The sequence below is a fragment of the Geotrypetes seraphini genome, chromosome 2, assembly GCF_902459505.1.
Source record: "Geotrypetes seraphini chromosome 2, aGeoSer1.1, whole genome shotgun sequence".
In the NCBI taxonomy this organism is placed as follows: domain Eukaryota; kingdom Metazoa; phylum Chordata; class Amphibia; order Gymnophiona; family Dermophiidae; genus Geotrypetes; species Geotrypetes seraphini.
Genome location: NC_047085.1, coordinates 410,908,193 through 410,935,740, shown reverse-complemented (window position 1 = coordinate 410,935,740; position 27,548 = coordinate 410,908,193).

The window sequence follows — 27,548 nt, the reverse complement described above, 5'->3', positions numbered from 1 at the left end:
TAAATCTCGTTCTGCTGAAGTCCTAGTTAAAGTTTCTCCGTTCAAGAAGTAGTCCTGCATGGATTTCCGCTTCCGAGGTGCATGACCTTACATTTCTTAGCATTGAAGCCTAGCTGCCAGGTTGAGGACCAACTTTCCAATGTAAGCAGGTCCTGCGCCATATAATTCTGTAAACTGCATTCACTTACTATATTACATAGTTTGGTGTCATTGGCGAATAGTGTTATTTTACCTTGAAACCCTTGAGTCAGATCCCCTATGAATATGTTGAAAAGGAGTGGACCCAGGACCGAGCCTTGCGGCACTCCACTGGTCACCTCCGATGTTTTAGCCTTAGAGCGAAAATGGAAAAAATCCAAATCCTCATCTGACAGACAGGCTTGGAGAGTCAATATCAAACTCTACAACTCAATATTAAAAAAATCAAGGAAGAACTTCTATGGAGACAAGATCTCCAAATCCAAAAACCAGAATGGCACATTGTTCAACATTTGGCGCTCCCTAACCACTAAAAATGACTCTACCCTTCTTCCCTCATCTCCTTCAGCCGAGGTCCTAGCAAAATTCTTCAATGATAAGATCTCTACCTTAAGGCGCTCCTTCCCGCCTGCAATCTCCTACAATTCTCTGGTGCCCCCCGAACCCAACCCCTCCCTAGCTGCTCTCAACCCCATCCCTGCCGACAGATCCTGGACTGTCTTCGAGCTCATATCTGATTCTCAGACCCTTAAACTCTGCCTCAAGTTAAAATCATGCAACTGCATCCTGGACCCATTTCCCTCCTACCTATTTGAGAAAATCCCTGCACAGGCCATCACATCTCTTACCAAACTCATAAATTCTGCCCTATTATCAGGCCTATTCTCCACTGAAATGGGACATATCGCATTGACCCCTTTACTGAAAAAAGCTGACCTAGACCCCTCCATACCATCCAACTACCGTCCAATAGCAAATATCCCTCTCCTCACCAAACTGCTCGAGTCTATCATATCTACCCAGCTCTCTTCCTACTTAGAAAGATTCTCCATCCTCTTACCTTACCAATATGGCTTCAGACCCAACTTCTGCACTGAATCCCTATTGGCCTCTCTAATCTCTAAGGTTCAGCAACTGCATTCTCGTAACAAGTTTGCTGTCCTTCTACAATTCGACCTCTCCGCAGCTTTTGACGTTGTCCACCACGACATTCTAATTTTCCAACTCTCCGAGATAGGCATTAGCTCCATAGTTCTTGATTGGTTCTCCAAATTCTTGCGCTCCCGCTCTTACATGGTTAACATGAGCGGCACTTCATCCTCCCCCTGGACCCCGACTTGTGGTGTCCCACAAGGCTCACCCCTCTCCCCAATCCTCTTTAACATTTACATGTCCTCCCTGAAACTACTCCAACTATCCCCCCTTGAAACTTTACACTTACGCTGATGACATCCTCGTCCTCCTTGAGACCGACTCGAACCTTACTAACCTCTCCACGAACATATCCTCATGCATAAAGAACCTCCAATCCTGGGCATTCACAATGCATATGAAACTAAACGAGTCCAAAACAAAACTCCTTTGGCTCGGCCCAAAATTAGACCATCTACCTTCCTCCATCCCATTGTCCTCCGGCCCCCCATTACAGCTCGAGTTCTCAAGCAAAGTTCTGGGTGTCACCTTAGACTCTTCTCTATCCTTCAACGAACATCTCCAATCCCTGGTGAAGAAATGCTTCTTCAGCCTTCACATGCTAAGGAAAGTCAGACCCTATTTTCACCAAAAACACTTCGCAGTCCTAGTACAATCCATCATCCTCTCCGGATTGGATTATTGCAATTCTATCTACCTCAGCCTAACCAAGAAAAGCCTCCACAGACTTCAGCGGATTCAGAACGCCGCAGCTAAGCTTGTTTTCGCGAAAAGCAAATTTGATCACGTCTCACCACTCCTGTCTAAGCTCCATTGGCTCCCAGTAATCCCCAGGATCCACTTCAAATGTGCGTGTCTGGCCTACAAGATCCTACATGGCATCCTTCCTGCCGTTATCCCTCTATCCTGGAACTCCCCAACCCCTACTTCCTCCAGATCCTCCCAAATTTTTAAACTATCCTTCCCTTCCATAAAAGGTATTTCCCATGCAGGCAAACTTGGGTCATCCCTCCCCTTTAGAATCACTGAGATCTGGAATAACCTCACCTCCCCACTCCGAACCTCAAGCTCCCTCCAACTCTTCCGCAAACACCTAAAACCTTGGCTATTCTCAAAACTGTAACACTTCCCCCCTCTTAGGCCTCTCACCTTCCCCCTTTACACCTAACTCTTTAATCTCTCCACTGTAGTTCCTCTCTCATCCTTCTTCCTGTAAACTGTGCTGAGCTCCGCATTCGTGGAGATGGTGCGGTATATAAACCCAAGGTTTATTTTAGTTTAGTTTAGTTTTAGTTTAGGTACCATTAACCACCACCCTCTGAAGTCTGCCACTCAGCCAATCATTGACCCATGCAGTTAGTGTCTCTCCTAACCCCATCGATTCCATCTTGCTTAGCAGCCTGCGGTGTGGGACACTGTCAAAAGCTTTACTGAAGTCCAGGTACAAGATGTCCAAAGACTCTCCCAAGTCCAACTTTCTTGTTACCCAGTCAAAGAAGCTGATGAGATTGGATTGGCAGGACCTACCCTTGGTGAATCCATGCTGACTGGGATCCCGAAGATTCCCTTCATTCAAGATCGTGTCCAATTTGCTTTTAATTAGTGTTTCCATGAGTTTGCACACTATTGATGTGAGACTCACCGGTCTATAATTCGCAGCCTCTGCCCTGCAACCCTTTTTATGCAGAAGAACGACATTAGCTAATTTCCAGTCCAGGGGAACTTTCCCCTTACTTAGGGAGAGATTGAATAGCTCAGCCAACGGTTTCGCCAGGACATCGCTCAATTCTCTGAGCACTCTTGGGTGCAAATTGTCTGGTCCCATGGCTTTGTTCACCTTGAGTCTTGCCAGTTCACTGTAAACTTCACCTGGTGTGAACTCAAAATTCTGAAACGGGTCTTCTGTGCTTTGTGTTGCCTTCAACTGCGGACCGTGTCCCGGTGCCTCACAGGTGAAGACTGAGCAGAAGTATTCATTCAGTAGTTCGGCTTTATCGGAATCTGTTTCCACGTAACTTCCGTCCGGTCTTCTAAGGCGTACTATCCCGTATGTGTTCCTTTTTCTGTCACTAATATACCTAAAGAAGGATTTGTCCCCCTTTTTAATGTTTTTTGCCAGAATTTCTTCCACTCAAAGTTTTGCCTCCCTAACTGCCATTTTGACCGCTGTAGACCTGGTCCTATATTCTACTTTTGCCTCTCTTTTCTCCGTGCGCTTGTAGGATAGAAATGCTTTTTTCTTCTCCTTAATGAGGTGCGAGATCTCCGCGGTGAACCATTGGGGTTTATTGTTTCTTTGTCGTTTATTTACTGATTTTATGAAGCGGCTAGTTGCTTCATGTATGGTTGATTTCAGTGTTAACCACTTAGCTTCTACATCATCGGTCTCCGCTTGGTCCTTCAGCGTCTGATGGACGAAATCTCCCATGCGTGCGAAGTCTGTGCCCCGGAAATTGAGTACCTTTGTTTTCGTGTTTGATCTAGGGAAGCCTTTCCTAAGGTTGAACCATACTATGTTGTGGTCGCTGGAGGCTAGCGTATCTCCTACTGAGACCTCTGAGACGCTTTCCCCGTTGGTGAGTACCAGGTCGAGGATCGCCTGGGCCCTAGTGGGCTCCGTTACCATTTGTTTGAGACGTGCTCCCTTTATGGAGGTTAAGAGCCTCCTGCTACCACTGGTTGTCGCTGAAAATGAGTTCCAGTCTGCATCAGGCATATTGAAGTCCCCTAGCAGTACAGCTTCTCCTCGTAGAGTGATATTCTCTATGTCTTCAATTAATTCTGCGTCCATGTCTTCCAGTTGTCTTGGGGGTCTGTATATCACACCTAGATACAGGCATTTTTCTCTGCCTCTTGCCAGGTTTATCCAGAGGGACTCCCCGGTGTACTTGACATCTGTGATCCTGGTGGTTTTGATGTCCTCTTTAATGTATAGAGCTACCCCCCCCTCCTAACCTGCCCTCTCTGTCCTGACGAAGTAGATTGTAGCCCGGTATAGCCATATCCCACCCATGTGAGTCCGTGAACCAAGTTTCAGATATTGCCACCACATCTAGGTCGGCAGTCCTTATTTCAGCCTCCAATTCTAGAATTTTGTTACCTAAACTGTGTGCATTGACATACATGGCCCTCCATATCTTGTGTTTGCTAAGTCCCTGTGAGGCGTATCCTACCCGAGTCGGTGTGACTCCCAAAGAACTGTTTGCAATGTGGGTACTTACCTTGGACATGGAAGCGGAGTTTCAACTCACCTCATCAGGATAATTCCTTTCTGCACTAATATGTGAATGGGTACCCTCCCCCGACTTACCTAGTTTAAAGCCCTGTGAAGCAGGCGGGCTAGTCGGTATCCGAAGACGTTCTTACCCCTACTGGTCAGATGGAGTCCGTCTGGTCCCTGAAGTCCTTGTAGCGCTTCCCCATGGTTTAGGAATCCGAAGTTCATATCCCGGCACCATCCCTGTAGCCACTCGTTCGTCCTCAGGATACGTTCATCTCTGGCTCTTCCCTTGCCTCTAACTGGGAGGATCGATGAGAAAACCACCTGCGCTCCTGTCTGCTTCAGCCTCTCACCCAGTGCTCCAAAGTCTCTGTTGATGGTCTCCGGTGTGTTCTTGGCAGTGTCGTTGGTTCCTATGTGGACAAGAAGCATAGGAAAGTGGTCTCGGGGCGTGAGTAGTCTATCCAGACTGGCGGTGACATCTCGTATCCTGGCTCCAGGCAGACATCAGACCTCCCTAGATTGCATATCCGGTCTGCAAATTGGTCCCTCGGTGCCCCTCAGCATGGAATCCCTGATGACTATTACTCTGCGCTTCTTTGAGGGGAGCCGGTCAGTTGTCCCTGAAGATGGAGCTGTGTGTTGGGCCTGCTCCTGTTCCTCATCGGCAGTTCCTTCCTGAAGAATCTGGAATCTGTTCCGCAGGGCGAGTTGAGGGGTTGATGTATAGCTGCCCTGTTTGTAAGAAGAAGGAGAAGATGAAGAGATTGAAAAAGGGGGGGGAGGGTCTCCTATGTTTGCCCGTGGAGGAGGTCACCAGCTGCCAAGAGTCAGTGCCGCTAGCCATTTCCTGTATCCCAATTGTTGGTTTCAAAGCTGATGATTTGGGTGTCTCGAGGATGGACTTGTCATGGGCCTGCTCGGTGATTTGGGACAGCTCCTGGACGACTCCGTCGATGTAGGCCTTGTCCTCTCGGATGCTTCTCAGGCGTATCACCTCCTCCCTGAGGCTCCTTAGTTCCTGCATGAGATCTCCATCCAGCTTCGCAGTCTCCTCTGTCTGTGTAAAGACTATAGTGTAGCGCTGGGGGATGGTCTCGGTCTGCACATAGACCTCTGTCCACCGTCCTGGGTCTTCCTCCTTCTGCACGCAGTCCGTGGTTGCTTCTTGGATCCCCATAGCGACTGGAATACTGGTCTTGATTGTAGACTTCGCGCTTCTTGTCCTCCCTGTCATTGCTGAGTTGTAATTGAGGTTTGCCTGTCAGTAAGGAAGAGAATTAGGAAAATTAGAAAAATCTGTCTGTGAGCAGGTGTGAGATTTTGAAAGTTAGGGTGTCTGAAAGTTGGAAGATTGGGGTATCTAGTGCTTGAAAGATAAGGGTGTCTGAGAGACTGAGAGTTTGAGATGTCTGAGAGACTGAGAGTTTGAGATGTCTGAGAGGGTTGCTGTCTGTGAGTTAGTATGAGAGCCTGTACGATTAGGGTGAAGGGATAGTGTGTTTGAGAGGTCCGCTTGTTGCCCTAAGGTATCGTTATCTTATGTAGTTTGGCTCTTCTTAAGGCTCTTCGCAAATGCGCTCTTATAAACCTCCTCTTATAAACTTGTCAATCCTTATTCTACAGACCCTTGACAACACCTCATATATTCCCCTCACCCTCTGCCCCCCTTCCCATTTTACCCACACCATTACTCAATAAATATTACCAGCCAGTGACATCAGCTCAGCTAATGTTATAACACACCAGATGAATCTGCTGTTCTTTTTTATGCTTCCTTTTCTGGAATATGTGCAGTATTCTCAAATAAGTTATTTATTTAAAACATGTAAAAAATGAAAGTAATATGCATAAAATGTTTAAAGAAGCAAATGAAACAGGAAAATATGCTGCCTGTCACAAATAGAAATCCCCCATCTGACACTGTCAGAGTTAAAACTGTCCAAGGTCCTGTAGTTGAGGACAGCCCTAGGAACAGGAGTTAAGGGGAGAACAAACAGGCAGGAAGACAGATTTATACCAGAGCTGGGCAAGCCAGCACATTGACCTCTTATTCCCTTCATAGGAAAGCTGAGCAGAATGTCTATAAACCCCAGAGAATAAGATCTGTTACAAAAGGGGTTAACAGAGGCGGTGTGGCTCAGGAGGCTGATCCACACGCCGTGCAGCCAATCAGGGTAAAAGCTCACTATTTTTAATGGTCACACATCAATGACACTGGAGGACTTTTCCTTACTAGCACAAAACTGATTTCTTTTTAGATTGGCAATTCATCAAGTCGCTAGGACTTGAGCACGAGTCAATGGTATCTAACAAATGTGTCAATCGAAGACTGTGACTGAGGAGCTGTTTTTATTTTAGTTTTTTGCTTTTACTTCTTTATTTATGGCTTGATTTGTACGTTGTGCTTTTTGTTTATTTTTTTTTTATTATTTTCAGTCTTTTTGTATCTACAGCACACTTCTCTCTCTCTCTCTCTCTTTAGTATGTTAATAAATGTTCTTCCAGGCGCTTTAGCTAGAGTGTGAGCCTTTTGGACAGATAGGGACGTTTCAAGTGCATAAAATTACTTATTGTTAGCTGCATAGAATTGTATGATATGCAGCCTATAAATATTTGAATAAATAGGTAATAATCCACTACCAAATGGTAACACTAGTGCAAACACAGTAAACAGTATGTTGGATGGGGTAATTTTTTAAGCAGAGGAAAAAGACATGAAAAAACTCATGTCAATCTACTTGAAAGACACCTAGATTCAGCGTTTAGGGATATTATAATTGGTCAAAAAATTCTGTTATTGAAACTTTAATATATACTACATATATTTCTGTTGAGTTTTTTGCTTAATAAATATTTTTATATATTTCTTTTCATGCTTGTGATACTTGTTCTCAATCACAGTGATATTTGAATCATGCCTGCAACATTCCAAACTTCTCAAAAAAATAACCAAGCCCTTTTCTTCATTCCCAATGGAGGCCAAAACCATTTCACTCTTTGATAGCTTATTCAGGGGAAGTGCTCGACTCTTGGCTGCTGTTAAACTGCTTTTGAATAAATACTGTGTGCATCTCCTAAGAGAGTGATTAGAATATTTTATTATCATTAGACAATGCCCACCTTCTTGCAAAAAAAAAAAAAAAATGAAGAAGATGAAAGAAAAAAAGGAGATGTGTATCTCAAAATGATTTTCAAGTCTAATCATAGAATAAAACCTTGTATTTTTGCAACAACAAGAAGTGCTATACTGAAAATATGTACTGCTAATATGCTAACATTTATTTTCTTTACACCTGAATACAAGATCCAGGTGGCTGTTTTGTACTACCTTGATTATTTCTTTATATGTTGGACTTCCAGACTGTATACTTCACAGATTACAACTAATTCAGGATCAGATGGCCAATATGAACTTCACTTGTGTGTGCTGATATAGGACTGGTTCTGTCCTTTATGAGCTTTACTGGCTGCCCATTTGTAGATGATGTATGTCCAAAATCTCAACTTTTATGTTTAAAACATTGAATTGTTTGTTCACTTGCAAGCTTCTGTTGATAAATATGAACCTGGCTACTAGCTGAAATCGAACAAAAGTCCATTTGGTTATTCCCAGCCTGAGGGAGATAAAGCTTTCTGAAAATTCATAGCCAAGCTTTCTCTGGAGTTCCACCAGCATTATAGAATGACCTGCCAAAGGAAAAGTAAATTATTTTAATTTCTATAAGGCCCTGAAAACTTGGCAATTTTCTTATAACCCACCTGTTTTTCATACACTATTCATTTAGTGTAACTGTGAGGTAATTTTTATTCATAGGAAGAAAGAATATTATATATTTACTTTCTTTTATTTTTTGTTACTAGGATTGGAATCTTAGGTTGGCCCATGTGCCTATGGCCCCGCCCATAGGTGGGGTCTTAGGCACCTGGGCCATTCAGGCCTTAGGCCCCTCCCTGGTGCATTCCACAGTGCACCAGGAAGGGGCAGGCCCACCTCATTTTGATGGAGATCGGCTTGCTAGTCGGATGGTGGGAAGACCCAGCCAACCGGCCAACATTAAAAGGTTAGAGGGGGGTCCAGGGAGGGGTTAGGAAGAGTGGGGGGTCTACGCATTGAGGGTACGTGTGTGGGGGAGGCCCAGCTTCGGGATATCTATGGTGGGGGGTTTCTGGCAGTAAGGATTAGGCACCCTCCTGCCGGTTTCATTCAGAGGGTGTTCTGGCAAGAGGGATTGGGCATCCCTCCTGCTGGCGATCATCAAGGGGGGTGTTCCGGCAGGAGGGATTGGGCACCCTCCTGCCGGCAATATGCAGGAACAGGGGGGGGGTGTTTTGGGCAGGAGGGATTGGGCATCCCTCCTGCCACATTCGTTTGGGGGAGGGGTACTGGTGGCCACAGGCGCGGCCACTAAACTTATTGCATCAGGGAGATCTCTTACCACGATAAGCTCAGTGGCCATGCCGGTGTCAGGTCAAAAGCGCGCCAGGACAAAGGCGTGCCCAGACAATTGAGTGCAGCATGCGCCGCCGCGCTGCTCTAAATTACTGTTTTTAGCGCTCCGACGGGGGGGGGTATGGGGGGAACCCCCCCACTTTACGTAATAGACATCGCGCCACATTGTGGGGGCATTGTGGGGGGTGTGGGGGGTTGTAACCCCCCACATTTTACTGAAAACGTCACTTTTTCCCTGTTTTTTGGGAAAAAATTCAGTTTACAGTAAAATGTGGAGGGTTACAACCCCCCCAAACCACCCATAACGCCGGCGCAATGTCTATTAAGTAAACTGGGGGGGTTCCCCAACAAAACCCCCCGTCGGAGCCCCTAAAAATTGTAATTTAGAGCGGCGCGGCAGCGCGCGCTGCGCTCAATTGTCGGCATGCGCTTTTGTCTTTCGCGCCGTTATCTATGAACCGGCCATGCCTACAGTGAATCTGATTATCTAACCGGCATCTGTAACATGGATGTCGGTTAGAGAATTGGGTTCACTGTAGGCGTGATTCTGTATAGGACACCCATCAGCTTCTTAGGCTGGGCATCCTATACAGAATCCGGACCTAAGGGCCAGATTCTGTAAATGGTGTCTAAATCGGTTCCTAATAACCAGTATCTCAACTTTGCCATTTCTTTGTCACATACAGATTTGTCTCATGTTCTTCATCCTTGTCAGCCAGGTTTTAGATCAGGTCATAGTACAGAAACAATTCTAACTTCCCTGCTTGTGAACTTCAAGGTAAATTAGATAGTGGCTATATTGTTTTCTTGGTCTCATTAGATATTTCTACAGCTTTTGATTTGGGGTTCCTTTTACAAAGGTGCATTAGGGCCTTAACACATGGAATAGCGTGCACTAGCCGCTACCGCCTTCTCTTGAGCAGGCGGTAGTTTTTCAAGTAGCGCACATCCGGTGCATACTGTGACAAACCCGTAGCTAACTTTGTCCCTGTAATGGATAAAAGCAGAGCACGGTCCCTGGTCAGGAGAGCTGATCAGGTTAAAAGTAAGGATATGGAAATGGCTGACTACCCCTCAGACAGTGAGGTAGAGCAGGAAGGGTTTAAACCTAAGAATATACAGCAGAGAATGCCATATCAGAATAAGTTAATCAGAAAGCCTGATAGGACTTTTACTGAGAAGTGGAGACGTAGTCCTGCAAGGTATGCACATTATCATCCTAGGAGAAACCAGAGTTATTTTCCTAGGGATTTCCTGCCCAACCCCCCTGCTCCTAGGAGAGAGGGGTGGGGCTATGACACACGTAAAAGCAGAGTCCTGAATCACAGAGGGAAGAGTAGGGACGGAGGTGAAGCTGAGGAACCAAGGCAAAGACACAACCAGCAGCATAGCAGACAGGCAGATGAGGAGAGAAGTCTCCCTCCTCAACCCCACAGTAGTGAGGACGTGGAGATGGCAGAGGACTTCCCAAGCTTGAGCCCAGCTGCTGGAAAAGAGCAGGCAATGGACACTGCTGAAGTGTGTCCAGAAGCTGACTATAAACCAGAGGAAATGGAGGTTAGTCCATAAGTTAAAGGGAAGCCAAGTATCTGTCTCACTAAGCTACGTTTGAGTGCTGGCTCTCTGTGCCTAGTGCCCAGGTGTCCCTGATTAAGGAAAGAAGGAAAACCTCTCCATTTCACTTTGGGACTGCCCGGAGGTTGTTGTTGGGACTGCCCAGAGATTGTTGTTGGCTAAAGGAATTGTTTCTTTGATAGTGTGAAGCCTCTGTGTTAAAGCCTTTGTACACCTACCAGCTTATCTAATATCCTGCTGTGCTCCCGTCTGGGAAGCTCAGCTGATGCTAATGAGCCTAGGATCTGCTCTGAAAACTAAGCACCTTACCCAACAAGATTAGCTGGGAAGCTTGGAACTTTATTTCTAAGCGTTGGAAGTTTATTTTCATGGCATTTCTGTTTATTTGAACCCTGGTGAAGAGGACTATCTTTAAAGCACAGAAAGTCCAGGCAACTGTAATTGTATGCCATACTTGAACTTTAAGCCATTCTGACAATTCTGACAACTATATGCTGTTTTTGTTTTATGCTTAACTTTTGCATTCCATGAGGGTGGCTGAAAGTATTCAGAACCCCTGTTCAATAAAGCCTAAGTATGTGAATTTGAACAAACCTGAATCGTGTCTCCTTTTTTGGCAAAGTATCTCAGTGTGGCCTGGCAGATTAGGCAGGTGCCTAGGTCTGTTTTACCTGAAAAGCCTTCCTCTTTCCTGGGGAAGCCACGCCGACAGGTCAGGATTCGGCACAGCTAAGCCACCTGCCGATCAGAGCAGGGGATAGCTGTGTGACAGTACGCTAAAAACGCTAGCGCACCTATGTAAAAGGAGCTCTCGGTAAATCATTCCATTTTACTTAGTAGATTGGTAGATAGCACTCAGGGAGCCAGCCCGAAGACACCGCTGAAGAGCACTGTCCTGGGCCCGATGGATATGCCGGCCTTGTGGACCGGCAAAAAATATCTGCGGACTGGCACCGGTCCATGGACCGGCGGTTGAAGAAAACTGGCCTAGACAGTACTACTACTACTATTTATTATTTCTAAAGTATTGAAAGGCATACGCAGCGCTTTACATTTTAACATTCAATAGTCGGTCCCTGCTCAGAAGAGCTTACAATCTAATTTAGACAGGACATTTCAGGGTTGGAGAGATTATGGTAGAGGAAATGATACAGTGGATATACAGTATAGGTATCTGACAGCAGTGAGTGGGAGTTAGGAGTTGAAAACAGATTTTAAAAAGTGGGCTTTTAGCTTGGATTTGAACACTGCTAGGGAGGGAGCATGACGTATTGATTCAGGCAGCCTGTTCCAGGCATACGTCGCCGCAAGAAAGAAGGGACGGAGTCTGGAGTTGGCAGTGGAAGAGAAGGGTACAGATAAAAGGGGCTTTCCTGATGAACGGAGATCATGGGGAAGAGCATAGGGGGAGATAAGTGAAGAGAGATATTGGGGGGCTTCAGAGCAAATGCACTTGTAAGTCAGCAAGAAGAGTTTAAATTGTATTCGGAGATGGATGGGAAGCAAATGAAGCGACTTGAGGAGAGGGGTAATGTGAGAATAGCGGCTCCCATCTTTGAGGGATGGGAGGAGTCAGTGACTACTAAGGGAGTTTGAGGGAGTCATACCTTTATCCATTCAGTGGCCATCTGGTCGATTTGGTTACCTTTTTGGCACTTATGCTATTGAAACAGTTGTAGCCTCAAGTCTAAATTGTAATCTGGATGTTTTCTACTATGTCCCAATAATGCAAAAAAAAAAAAAAAAAAAAAAAAAAAAGGTCCAAATGGTTCTGCCCATACCATGCTTACAACACCCCTTGAGATATAGATGCACTGCAGATATACAGCATGGAAGACAGTCTACAAAATGGATTTCAAAAATAGCAATTTGGGTGGTTTGGCGAGAAAAAACATCCATCTGTATTTTTATGTCTCTTTTTGGATGTCTTTCATTTTGAAAACGAGTCCCACAGTGCTTATTTTTATTTGACACCCAGTTTATGAAACAATTTATCACTCTAAAGTAGATCAGAGACATCATATAAACAATTTAGGGCTAGCTTGAGGACCCTTTTTTTCCATATGGCCAATGCGAATGTCGGTGTGCTGGACAGGGGGGCGTCAGTAACAGTGCTGAGAATGATAATTGAATAATTGCTGTGGTTATAAATGAGAACATATTTTATTCCTTGCATGAATGTGCCTTTCTTTTTATTTATATATTAAAAAAATATTTGTTATCTACCTAAAATCTAGGTGGCTTATAATAAAAAGCATCCAAAATAATTGAAACAAACAAACATTTAAAATAAATGGTTACATCAATAAAATAAACAGAAAATCCATAAACCAGTCATCATACTGAAATCACCCTAAATACAGAAAACCCTTAATTTCAGCTAAATGCCTGGTTTTTAACAACTTCCTAAACCCCAATATATTTTTACAGATATGTAAAATCTTAGGCAAACTTCCACAAAACTGGTCTGACCACTGAAAAAGAAGATTTTGCTGTATTATCTTTCCCCTTCGTAACCCTTTTATTTATTTATTGGAGTTCAGTTTTGAGTTTCTTTATTTTAACTATGTATATTGCTTCAATTTGGCCTTGATCAAGATTGACAATCAATCAAGTTTTTAAATAAGCATATAAGAAAGGCAAAAGTGCAGATGACAAAAAAAATGGAATCTGCAAATATATAGATTCCATTTTTTGGTTTGTATCATCTTCACTGTTGCCTTTCTTTATATGTGTGATTTGTGGAGTTTTGTTCTTCTGTTTGCGTTCCTTTAAATTGGTATGAGGAACTCCTATCCTTTCAGAGAGAGAGCAAAGAAGCACCAACAGGATTACTTTAGCTAGATTTTTGTGAAAAAGTGAGCTGGTTCAGAGTACTTATGTTAAGGGCCTCAGTTGCCTTTATAAAACAGTCTTAAAGTAAACCTTTTTGACTGCTCACATAGGCATTCCCCCCCCCCCTTTTTTTTTTTTTTTACTAAGCCAAACAGCAGAGGCCAGTGTGGTAAATTGCAAGTGGTACTAAATGCTGCAGCCAGATTGATCACAGGAAAACCAAAACATGCTTATATTATACCTTATCATTGACAATTGTACTGGCGGCCTGTGATATTTAGGGATCCTTTTATCAAGCTGCAGTAGGGGTTTAATGCACGTTAAACCGCCTGCCGCGCTAGCCGCTAACGCCTGCATTGAGCAGGCGTTAGTTGTTTAGCCGGCCGCGGGGGTTAGCGCGTGATGAAATGTCCGACGCGCTAACCCCACTAGCGCGGCTTGATAAAAGGACCCCTTAGAGTACAATATTAGATTGTGATGATTTGTCATCAATTGTTGTATGGTACAAATCCAGAGTATTTCAAAGACAGGATGACTGTTTATCACCCCCAAAAGATCTTTGCTTAGGGGCAATGTCAATCCGAAATATGTAGAAACTTGTGTAATGACCTTTAGTTGTGCTGGGATAAAGCTGTGGAATTCGCTGGTAGGACAGTTAAGGAAATGCGCCAACAGAGGAACTTTTAGAAAATTCTTAAAAACATAATTGTTTGTTACTGCTTCTTTTTATAAGGTCTGACTCACCTTGATCGAAGATTTATTGTGACTCTAAATCAGGGGTGTCCAACCTGCGGCATGTGGCCCTGTGAAGTATTTTGTGTGGCCCCGGTTGAGGGCGATGCAGTGTTTTCCTCTGCTGCTCCCGTGTGTTTACCATTTTGCCGGCTCCCTCCTCTGTCTTGCTGCAGCGTTTGCGCATTTGTGCGGCCCCAGAAACATTTTTTTTGAGCCAATGCGGCCCAGGGAAGCCAAAAGGTTGGATACCTCTGCTCTAAATCCTGATGTTTTGTCTGTCTCTTTGCATTGTTTTAAACATTGTGCATGTTTGATTTTATGTAAACTGCCTAGGATTAGACGGTTTAGAAATTTGGAAAAATAAAATAAATAAATGCTCTGATGCCCATCGGAATTGAATGGGAATTAGGGCATTTGCCATGTGACACTCAGCTGCATGGCTTAGTAAAAGGGGGCCTTGGTTTACTAAAGGGCTAGTCATAAGGCAGCTCAGACTTTGATTTAGCCTTTCCATTAAACATTTTTTTTTTATGGTTTATGTATTAGGGCCATTCCACTTTCTTGGACTGAAATATGGTCATCTGGACTATAGAAACTGAGATTATTGTCATACCTTCACAGTTGCTTTTTTACTATGAGTCCTCTCAACACTTTGATCATGATAAATTAGCTGTCTCTCTGCAAGCATGCTCTGTTAAGTTTGATGCTATAACACCTGATTAGTTGCCCAGAGTATGGAACCGGCACTTAACTGCTACATTAAATAAGGATGATATGATGATTTCTGCATTAAATACTACTACAATCATCCCAGATCTATGTACAAGTGACTGGATTAAAATGGCTAAGACTGATATTATCTTTCGTCTCAATAAATGATCCAGATTTCACTGTAAACAGTCTTTATTACATAACTGTTGAAGAAATCAAGTGTAAAGGAGAAAATAAATGTTGACTCCTGTTGTTCCCATTTCATGTCACACTATTTCTGGCATCCCTTTTTTGACTAACCTGATTGAAAATGTACTGCAGTTTTGACTCAGCGTCAAAGTTTAATTGATTTGTATTTCATTTGGACATAAGACAACATGGATTGCATAAAGGCTATGCAGTTGAGTCACTAATTGCATAATTGATAGGCTATTGCAGGGCTGAAAAAAAGGCAGGGACAGCTAATTTAATACTTTTTCTTACATAGTAACATAGTAAATGACAGCAGATAAAAGACCTGTGTGGTTCATCCAGTCTACCCACCAATCACACTCCTCATCAAGGCAATGTTGAACCAACAATCTAGTAATTATTCATTTTACTTGCTAAGATGCGCTGGGAGGGGGAAGGGCTGCCATTGTGAAGAGGCGGCTCTATCGGTAGGAGGAAGTGGGCATCCCTCCAACCGATGTTTCAGTGAAAGGTATGGGACATATGGGGATGTCAGAGGGGTGTTGGGGAGTGACAGAGGGGTGCCAGGCATATATGTGGTATCGGGAGAGGGGTGTGGGGATGTCAGAAGGGTGTGGGGAGCTGGGGAGATCGGGGGATGTCTGGATCTACACAATTGGTAGCAGTAGGAAAATTGGTAAGGAAAATTGGGAATGGCAATCGGATACAATTGGTAGGATATTTGGTAGGAATTCTTATATCTTACCAATTGTTGTTCTACCAATTGTTTCCTACTAATTGTTGGGATCCCAGTTCAGACTGCAGGCACACTTGATTCCATCTTCTATAACACTGAAAAATGAAGTTCATTTTAATATTGAGAAATCATCCAGAGTCCTGGGGATCACACTGGATAGCTCATTAACATTTAAAAATCATAAGAACATAAGAATTGTCATATTAGGTCAGCAGGGCAGGATTAATTCTTCGAGGGCCCCTAGGCACACAAGTACACTGCCCCCCCCCCCCTGGGCCTGCCCCGCCCATGTCCTGCACACACCCCGCCCCATGTATCTGTTATCTTATTAACTTTTTTATTTCTACTTATATATATATTTTTTTTAATTCAAAACAAACAAAGATTAGCATACCAGTGCACAGTTTTTCTTCTATGCAACCCCCAAACATCTATTAACAAATCCCCCTTCCGTCCCTTCCCACCTACTTACCCAAGACATTAACTCTGAACCCTTTCAATACATATATAAAAGCGTTCAAATATATTGTAAAACAGTAATACTATCTGAAATATGTCTCTATTAATAACCAAGTTTACATCACCTAACTGCCTCACTCTACATCAGGGGTGTCAAACTCAATCACATAAGGGGCCAAAATCTGAAAAAAGGCTAAGTAGTGGGTCAAATTTTTAATTAAGATACTCAGGGGTCTTTTTATTAAGGTACGCTAACTGATTTTGCGCATGCTAAATGTGCACCTTAACAAAATGACCCCTAAGTGATTAAGGCTTAGTCTTAGCAGACTTATAGCAACATAGATGGATCGGTAAATGGCTAGAGAACAGAATGCAGAGGGTTAGCATAAAAGGAAATTCTCGGACTGGGTGAAAGTGACTAGTGGAGTGCCCCAGGGCTCGGTTCTTGGGCCTATTTTGTTCAATATTTTTATAAACGATCTTGAGGAGGAAACAACATGCAATATAATAAAGTTCGCCGATGATACAAAATTATGTCGGGCAGTTGGCTCTCAAAGGGACTGCGAGGAGCTTCAGAAGGATCTGAGACAGCTGGAAACATGGGCGACAAAGTGGCAGATGAATTTTAACATAAATAAATGCAAGGTGATGCATCTAGGAAAAAAGAATAAAGAACACGAGTATAGAATGTTTGGGGTAACATTAGCAAAATGCGAACATGAAAGGGATTTGAGGGTACTGATTGACAGAACCCTGAAGCCATCGGCGCAATGTGCAGCGGCAGCGAAGAGAGCAAACAGGATGTTGGGCATAATTAAGAACGGGATCACGAGTAGATCGGAAGAAGTCATAATGCCACTTTATAGAGCAATGGTCAGACCACACTTGGAGTACTGTGTCCAACACTGGTCTCCTTACCTTAAGAAGGACATAACTCTGTTGGAGAAGGTGCAAAGGTGAGCCACGAAACTAGTCAAAGGAATGAAAAATTTGAGCTATGAAGAACGCCTCAGGAAACTGGGACTGTTCACACTCGAGAGGAGAAGACTGAGAGGCGATTTGATAGAGACTTTTAAAATATTAAAAGGATTTGAAGAAATAGACCAAGAAGCAGCATTGCTAACATTTTCAGATGTGACACGGACAAGAGGTCACAGCCTGAAACTGGGTGGCAGCAGGTTCATGACAAATGCCAGGAAGTTCTGTTTTTCACAATGAGTGGTGGGCGCTTGGAATTTTCTTCCTGTGGATGTTGTGGCGGAGACTACTCTTCGGGGTTTCAAGCACAAGTTGGATATACACCTTCTTGCAAATCATATTGAGGGATACGGTAATTTCCGGTTTTCATAATAGAGAACCTAAATGGGCCGCCGCGTGAGCGGATCGCCGGACTTGATGGACCTCGGTCTGATCCGGTGAAGGCATTTCTTATGTTCTTATCTCCAACCCCACACCGGCTCTGTGGTATAAACAAAATAAATATTGTAATCACAAAACAGAAAATAAAATTATTTTTTCTACCTTTTGTTGGCCCCAGGCTCTGGTTAACTTCTGATAACTCGCTTGCCAGGGTCTCCTGTCCATTTGTCGTTTTCTTCTTTCTCCATGCTAACCATCCTTCTTCCATCTCTGTCCTCCCCTTCCATTTCCCTTCCCTCCCTCGGATGTCTGGCATCTTTCCTTTTTTTCATGTCCATATCCGCAGCTTCGGCAATGGACCCCACCATCCCCAGATCCACTATCTGTCCTTTTCTCAACTACCCTTTCATCCAGCATCTCTCCCTCCTTCCCCACCTCCCCAGGGTCCATCATCTCTCCATTTCTCTTCCCAACTACCCTGTCCTATGCCACTTCCAGAAACTGTATGCCTCCCCCTTCCATCTTTCCCTTCACCCCATTGGTCTGGCATCCATCTTCTTCCAATCCCTCCTCCAATGATCTGGCATCTCTCTCCTCTCCTCTTCTTCCCTTCCCTCTCCCACACCCCCATGGTCTGGCATTTCACTTTCTTCTCTCTCTTCCCCCCACTTCCATCAGCATCTGCCCCCTTTCTTTCCCTCCCACCTAATTCCATCCAATATCCTTCCTCATTGTTTCCCTTTCCCTGCACGCCAATTGCATCAGCATATGCCCCCTTTCTCTCTCCTTTCCACACAGCAATGGCAATGCGCCCCCCCTTTATGGCAACAGGCCCCCCCTGACATTGACGATGACAACAACATGCCCCCCGCATCCACGGCAACACAGCCAATGCATCCATTTTTATTTCAGATGGCAATGGGCCCCCCTCTTCCCTCCCTGCATGGCAATGGGCCACCACCTGATGATGACAACACCGGCCCCCCTAGCAATGGTCCCCCACCCAACGATAATAATGCTGCCCCCCCCCTGGCATCAACGGACGGCAATGCAGTCAGTGAAGCTCGAAGAAGGTCCAGCGATGAATGCGTCTGCCGGAAGAAGTAAGTGATGTCAGAGGGGGATGGACTGGTAGATACAGTCATCGTGGGACCTTCTTCTTGCTTCATTGGCTGCCTTGCCATCTGTCGATGCCGGGGGGAGGCCAGCATTGTTATCGTCAGGTGGGGGCTCGTTGCTGGGTAGGGCAGTGTTGTCGTCGGGTGGGGGCCCATTGCCATGCAGGGAGGGAAGAGTGAGGGCCCATTGCCATCTGAAAAAAATGATGTCGTCCTTCAGCGGGCCCCCCTGACTATTTTGGGCCTTAGGCACGTGCCTAGTTGGTCTATTGGGTAATCCGGCCCTGTAGGTCAGACAGATATAGCCCAATATCTTAGAATCATGGAATTCAGGAAGAATGTAATTTAAAACCATGATATAGATTCATGGCATTGGCCTGTGTTCCTTCTATAATGGAAAGTTTTTCTCTTGTCAATAAAAACGTTATCTGTCGAAGATCTCCTGAAGACTAAAACAGAGACACTCTGTAGAGGCAGTTGAGATGGTTACCATCTAGGTAACTGAGAGCTGCAAACACTATCACAGTTATTTTCCAGTCAACATAGTTGGGAGCAAAATAACACCAGCAGTAAATGAAGACATTAAAGCTAAGTATATTGAAAACATTTAAAATGCTTTTTATCTTTCAAAAAAAGTGGCTGATTAGGAATGATTATGATAAATACTAATTTGAATATATAAAAGAAGAAAATAAAATATAAAAAGAAGAAAAAGTATAGGGGGAGCCAAGAGATTGATGATAGCTCGCAAGGGTCTGTTCTGACAAGACAAGTTATAAAATCAGACAGCCGTGAGCACTTGAGGTCCTAGATCCCCACATAAATCATAAATCTTAATCATAATCATAACAATAATAACAGAAATAAGTTTGAACAACTTTGAAATGTAGTAGATTAAGAGAAACCATTTTTAGTATCCATCATTTGTGATAAGGGTGATTTGTCATAGACATTAAATTTGTGGAAAGAATTGTTATTCTTCCCAATGTACATCACTTGGCATTTATCCACATTAAATTTCATCCTCCATTTGGACATCTAGTTTTCCAATTTCCTAAGGTCTTCCTGCACTTTTTCATAGTCTGCATGCATTTTAACAACTTTGAATAGTTTAGTGTCATCTGCAAATTTAATTGTCTCATTCATCATTCCAATTTCTAGATCATTTGTAAATATGTTAAATAGCACTAGTTCTAGTACAGATCCCTGCAGCATTCTACTATTTACCCTCCTCCACTGAGAAAAATGACCATTTAATCCTACCCTCTGTTTTCTGTCCGATAACCAATCCATAATTCACAACTGAACATTGCCTCCTATCCCATGACTCTAGTTTTCTCAGGAGTCTTTCATGAGGAACTTTGTCTAAAGCTTTCTGAAAATCTGAATACACTACTTCAACTGGCTCACCTTTGTCCATATGTTTATTTACATCTTCAAAGAATTCAAGCAAATTGGTGAGGCAAGACCTCCCTTGGTTCAACCCATGCTGACTCTATCCCATTAAATCAAGTTTGTCTAAGCATTCCACAATTTTATTTTTTATAATTGTTTCCACTATTTTGCCTGGCACTGATGTCAGGCTAATTGATCTATAATTTCTCAGATCTCTCCTGGAATCCTTTTTAAAAATCAGCGTAACATTAGCCACCCTCCAATCCTCAGGTTCTATGGATGATTTTAACCACAGGTTACAGATCACTAACAGCAGATTAGCAATTTTATGCTTGAGTTCTTTCAGTACCCTGGGATGTATACCATCTGTCCCAGGTGATTTATCAGTCTTTAACTTGTCAATGTGGCTTAGTATGAAAGTCATGTGCCAAACTACAACAACTGTGAAGGGTTTGACCTTATTTTTTCCACCAGCACTACAGGATACTGGTCCAGTCAACAATCTTATCACTACTAGACTATAGCAATGTATTTTTCTCAGGACTCTCAAATAAATTAACAAAAGAACTTCAACTAATATAGAACATAGAAGCAAGACTTATATTCTAGAAATCAAGATTCAATCATGTCACACCACTACTTATAAAGTTACATTGGCTCTCAGTTGACAAACAAATCAAATTCAAACTATGTTGTTTAACAATTAAGATCTTACATTGAGAGTCTCCCAATATTTGCTGAACTACTAGGAAGATGTGCTGAACAATGCAACACTATCCATCTGATATTATCCTTTCCATCCCTGAAAGGAGTAAAATATAAAAAAATTCACTGCAACTCATTTAACTATGAAACTATAAAAAAAGGTGGAACTCACTGCCTACTGAGATTTGCTCTTCTACCATGTAAACCCTGTTTCACAAATACCTGAAAACATGGCTCTTCCAAAAATCCTGGCTAGGAGCCTAACGATCCAAATTCTGAACTTTATGGGTGTTATCATGTAACAAATACAATATTCATGGACTCACTGTATCAAAAATCTATGCCTGGAGTACAATGTCTGTGATACATTAATTATAACCTGCCTCAAACTCCATTCCGGAGGATTTGACGAGATATAAGACCACAAATAACATATCATAGAAAGAGGATGAAATGAAAAGTAGAGGAACAGAGAGAGAAATGAGAGAGGAAAGAAGGGTAGAAAGGATAGATGAAGTCAGCTAGATAAGTTTCAACCAACAGAATGACCAAAGGTCTCTGTAAAAAGATAGGTTTAAGTGATTTTTGAATGTGTGTAAAGAACATTGGCTCTTGATGTACAAAGGGAGTGAATTTCAGGGACTGTAACTTAGGAAACTATTCACAGTTTTGTGGAAATAGGTTACGTCTAAAACTGAGGGAGATGGGAGAGCAAGGAGATTGTTATCAGCAGATTAGAGGAAATGGGAAGGGATGTAAGGAGTAAGAAACTTTCATTTAGAAAGGATCAGGGAACAGTCAGCCTTTGAAATCTATAGTATAAGGAGTTTAAATATAACATGTGCGGAGATTGGGCGCCAACATTTGGAACAAAGGAGTGTGATGTGATTGAAGCAATGGGAGTTGTGAAGTAATTTTATGCCATTAGAATGGATAAACTGTAAGCATTTGAGGGAGTGAATGGAAAGTCCTGCATAGAGTGAGTTGCAATAGTCAAAATGGGACATAGCCAATGCTAGAATAAGAGTGCAGAAAAAAAGAGGTAAAGAGAAAGTGGCAAACAGAATTTGATTATTTTTACTTTTTAGTGATTTTTCTGATGAAGCTACGGCAAAATAGGGGCCCTTTTAGAAATTAGAAACTCTTAAGATGAATGATTGTGTAACAACGATTGATATTGCTGACTGTGAAGTAGATATGCATGCTCCAAGTTTTAAACAACCCTGCTCTTGTCCACGGTAGACTGGACTCTCAACTTACGCCGAGGATATGGACTTAAGACCCCCGAGGAACCTCCAACTAAAGAAGATGGTGATTATAGTCGGCGATTCTATAATAATAAATGTGGACAGCCACATTGCGGGAGGAAGAGAGGATAGACTGGTCACCTGCCTGCCAGGAGCAAGAGTGAAGGATGTGGCCAGCAGGATCACCAGGATTTTGGATGGAGCAGGAGGAAAGGATACGGCTGTGCTTATACACGTGGGAACCAACGATGTATGCGGACGGAAGTATGACAGGGAGGGAATGAAGGACCAGCTTCGCTCACTTGGAAGGAAGTTGAAAGTCAGGGAGGTGAAGGTGACTTTCTCGGAAATCCTTCTGGTTCCGAGAGCGGACGCAAGGAGACAGGATGAATTGAGGGCTGTGAACGCCTGGATGAGGCAATGGTGCGTTGAGGAGGGTTTTGACTTCGTGCGAAACTGGACAACATTCTGGGGAAGAAGCAGGTTCTATAGAAAGGACGGACTACACCTCGCCAAACAGGGAGCGAGGGTCCTAGCTGAGAACATAAAGAAGTCCATTGAGAAGGCTTTAAACTAAAGATCAGGGGAGAGCCGACAGTCGACAACCGGTCGATGGCCCGGACACCAGGATATCCTGTGGAGGTACCTTCAAGCAAACACACTGATACAGGGCAAGAATATGAAGATACTACAAGAGCCGATGAAAATGATCAAATGGATACACAAAAGGATGTGAGGACTAGTAAATCCAGTAAATTAACACGATTTAGATGTATGTACACAAATGCCAGAAGCTTAGGAAACAAAATGGGCGAGCTGGAGGAATTAGCTAGAAGAGAATAACTCGATATCATAGGAATAACAGAAACATGGTGGAATGAAGAGAACGAATGGGACACGGCATTGAAAGGATATAAACTATACAGAAGAGATAGGATTGGGCAAAAAGGGGGAGCTATTGCCCTGTATGTTCAAGAGGAAATAGAGTCTGTTAGAGAAGGAGATACAGAAGCAAATGGTCAACTAGAGTCACTCTGGATAAAGATTCCTGGACGAAAAGAAGCAGACTTACAAATTGGACTTTATTATCGACCCCCGGGACAGACTGAGGAGACAGATAAAGAAATGGTGGAGGAAATTACTCGGAAAAGTAAATCGGGAAATACAACGATCATGGGGGACTTCAACTATCCGGGGATCAACTGGAAATTGGCAACGTCAAACTGCGGCAGGGAGTTAAAATTCCTTGAAATGTTAGATGATTGCTTCCTTGAACAAATGGTAGGAGAATCTACAAGAGGAAATGCAATCCTTGACTTGGTCATAAATGGTATTGCTGGAAGGGCAGCTGATGTAGAAGTTACGGTCCCTCTAGGGACAAGCGATCACAATATGATCAATTTTACCATTGGCATCGGAAAGGGGAAACCAATCAAGACTGAAACCACGACCTTTAACTATAAAAAAGGAAATTACGACAGCATGAGAACTATGGTTAGGAAACGGCTCAGGAAGGGCATAGAAGGCATCCAAACAGCTGAACAAGCATGGTCTCTACTGAAAAATACCATCACAGAAGCACAGAATCTACACATTCCAAGGTTATCCAAAGGACGGCGTAAAAAAAACAAAGGTGAACCAGCATGGTTATCCAAAGAGGTAAAAGACGCAGTGAGGGAGAAGAGGAACTCGTATAAAAAATGGAAAAGAGAAAAAAACGATGGAAGCCTGGAACTGTCACAAAAACGACCAAAAAAAGTGTCATAAAGCGGTAAGAGACGCCAAAAAAGTCTATGAGGTGAAGATAGCGCAGGAAGACAAAAACTTCAAGCCCATTTTTAGATATATAAAAGGAATGAAACCAGCAAGAGAGGCAGTGGGCCCTCTCGACGATCAAGGAAGGAAAGGGTCAATTAAAGAGGACAAACAGGTTGCGGATAGGTTAAATTCATTCTTTGCCTCAGTCTTCACAAATGAGGACACTTCAATAATGCCAGACACAGGGAAGATATTCACCGGAGGCACAGAGGAAAGCCTAACAACAGTGAATGTGACGTTGGATATGATTTATTTTCAGATTGACAAACTAAAAAGTGACAAATCCCCTGGACTGGATGGAATTCATCCGAGAGTATTAAAGGAACTTAAGGAGGAAATTGGTGAACTGCTACAAACCGTAGCTAACATGTCAATAAAAACTGGGCAAATACCAGAAGACTGGAGGATAGCAAATGTCATCCCAATTTTCAAAAAAGGATCAAGAGGGGAGCCAGGAAACTACCGACCTGTGAGCCTCACATTGGTTCCAGAGAAGATAATTGAAACACTAATTAAGGAGAACATTGTACAACACTTGGAGGACCACAATCTAATAAGGGCTAGTCAGCACGGCTTCAGGAAAGGGAAATCATGTCTGACAAATTTATTACAATTCTTTGAGATAGTGAACAAAACACTGGATAGTGGAGAACCTGTGGATATAATTTACTTGGACTTTCAGAAAGCGTTTGACAAAGTCCCTCATGCAAGGCTTATGAAGAAACTACTAAGCCATGGAATAGGAGGAGAAGTACACAGATGGATCGGCAAATGGCTTGAAAATAGAAGGCAAAGGGTTAGCATAAATGGGAAATTCTCGGACTGGGAGAAAGTGACCAGCGGTGTGCCCCAGGGCTCGTTTCTTGGGCCTATCTTGTTCAATATTTTTATAAACGACCTGGAAGAGGAAACGACATGCAATATAATAAAGTTTGCTGATGATACAAAACTATGTCGGGTGGTTGGCTCTCAAAGGGACTGCGAGGATCTCCAGAAAGATCTGAACCAGCTAGAAACGTGGGCGATAAAGTGGCAGATGAACTTTAACATAAACAAATGCAAGGTGATGCATCTAGGAAAGAAAAACAAGGAATATGAGTATAAGATGTTGGGGGTCAAGTTGGAAAAATGCGAACAGGAAAGGGATTTGGGGGTACTGATTGACAGTACCCTAAAGCCATCGGCACAGTGTGTGGCGGCGGCGAAGAAAACAAATAGGATGTTGGGCATAATTAAGAAGGGGATTACGAGTAGATCGGAAGAAGTTATAATGCCACTTTATAGATCAATGGTCAGACCGCACTTGGAATACTGTGTCCAACACTGGTCTCCATACCTTAAAAAGGATATAACTCTGCTAGAGAGAGTGCAGAGGCGAGCCACAAAACTTATTAAAGGAATGGAACATATGAGCTACAAAGATCGACTCAGGAAGCTGGGACTGTTTACCCTTGAGAAGAGAAGACTGAGAGGGGATTTGATTGAGACTTTCAAAATATTAAAAGGATTTGATAAAATAGACCAAGAAGCAGCATTACTGACATTTTCACATGTGACACGGACAAGAGGTCATAGCCTGAAACTGAGTGGCAGCAGGTTCAGGACAATGTCAGGAAGTTTTCTTTCACATAGCGCGTGGTGGATGCTTGGAATGCACTCCCGGGGGAGGTTGTGGAGGAGACTACTGTACTGGGATTCAAGCGCAAGTTGAATGCATACCTTCTTGCATATCATATTGAGGGATACGGTAAATCTGGGTCTCCATAAAGGAGTACCTAAATGGGCCGCCACGTGTGCGGATCGCCGGACTAGATGGACCTCGGTCTGATCCGGTGAAGGCGTTTCTTATGTTCTTATGTTTATTTCTCTATTGGTCTTTATTTTGAGATGCACTATGAATGATATATGAAGACTGCAGAAAGTAGAAAATTATTGATTAAAAGACTATTAAATGCATGGAGTTTTTCAGACCAAGGATCTATCTCCTTATCTCAATGTTACGTTGAGACAAGTTTGTCTATAGGGAACTTTTTTTTGTTGGCTATCCTTAGGACACTGAGGTCTTTTCTTATAGGAATTTGTCTGAGACCACTACATGGTGAGCTGTTACCTGGATGTTTTTGGTGTAAACTTTAAAGTGTTGATTATATTCATCCAGAATTGTTTTATATTTGTTTTTTGGCATATACAAGCAGCCATTTGAAAAATGGTCTGCTGATATACAGCTCATAATGGTATCAGATATGTTGTCAATCATTTTCAATTATTCAGAAATAAACATGCTACCCACATTTTACAAACAGTTTATAGGATAAGCAATGCATCTTCTGAATGATAAGACAGATCAGAGTCTCATGATAACATTTTTGACCATATTCCCCTTATTTCTCAACACAAAGAAAAGATAGATTGCAAATCATTTCATCTACATCTCATGTGAAGTTAGAATTCAAGAAAACACCATGGTCATAGCATAAAGATTTTTATGTATGCTAGCTTTTTGTGTGATGAAGGTTTACCGTGCTTGTGATCTTCCTAATCATGTCTTAGGTCTGCTTTAAGCATTCTTGTCTAAAGTTGCTCTGACAGAATAGTCCTGGAAAAATGTATTAATCACAGATTGTAACAGCCTATTTGTCTAGAATAAAAAATACTTTACAAAGTGCTGGAGGAGGAAAAAAAAATGATGTTTTCTAATTAGCAACTCCTGCTATTTGTTTCTGATAACGTTCTGAAAGAACTAACAGTAGAAGGACACTATAGTCTAGAATACCAACCCAAAGCATCTATGATCAATGGCTCATAGAAGACCACACAAGGAGCCATGGAGTAGACAGAAATACAGAATTAGAATTTCTGAAGCTATTCAAGATTCATACACTAACCACTAAATTACATTCAATTTTATAATACTAACAGGGATGAGGTGTAAAGCTTCTTGTTTCTTTGATGGTGTAACTAGCCTAAAGAAAAATATAGAAGCTTCCAACAGCTACAAGAAAGGAAGATTAGGTACTTATCTCGATAATCTTCTTTCTAGTATGTCTTTTTACTAGAAAGAAGATTATCGAGATAAGTACCTAATCTTCCTTTCTTGTAGCTGTTGGAAGCGTCTATATTTTTCTTTAGGCTAGTTACACCATCAAAGAAACAAGAAGCTTTACACCTCATCCCTGTTAGTATTATAAAATTGAATGTAATTTAGTGGTTAGTGAGTCTTGACTAGTGGGTTGTATACCCCTATTTGTGAATTTGTATAGAAGGCATCATCTACATATTTTGGCTCCACCTCCTCTGACATTAGTACGAGCTGAGGAACACAGAGCAAAGCAGTCAAGAAACACTACAAAAAAAGAAAGAAACAGGAGGGGTATGGGGATCTCCCTGTATAGCCCAATTCTGCTCTGACTGTTATAAAAAAGGAGTATATATGTAAAATATTAGTTTTTTATTTTATTTTTTAGTTTGCTTGAACATATAAATTTGGAAAAAGAAAAATGAGAAATAAAGTCTTATTCTGTATTTGAGAGACTTTAATAGAAGGGTATGGAAGAGTTGAAGATATAAGGCTGCTTCATGGAAGCTGCTACTGAGGAATTTTCTTCCAGGGGAGATTTGAAACTAGAAGATATCAATGTAAAAGGGCCCAATGGGTACATTTTTGAGTGTGTTGTGCAACATCCAGAAAGAAATGTTTAGTTGTCTTGCTTTTCATCTGTTTGTAGTGATGGCTACACCACTTTGCAGGGCATAAAACTTATAACTACAGCCCCTGAGAAGTATGCTCACAGATGCCATCCCAAGACTTAATACCTGTGTCACCAATCTATTATATTACTTCTGTACACTGCAAAGCACT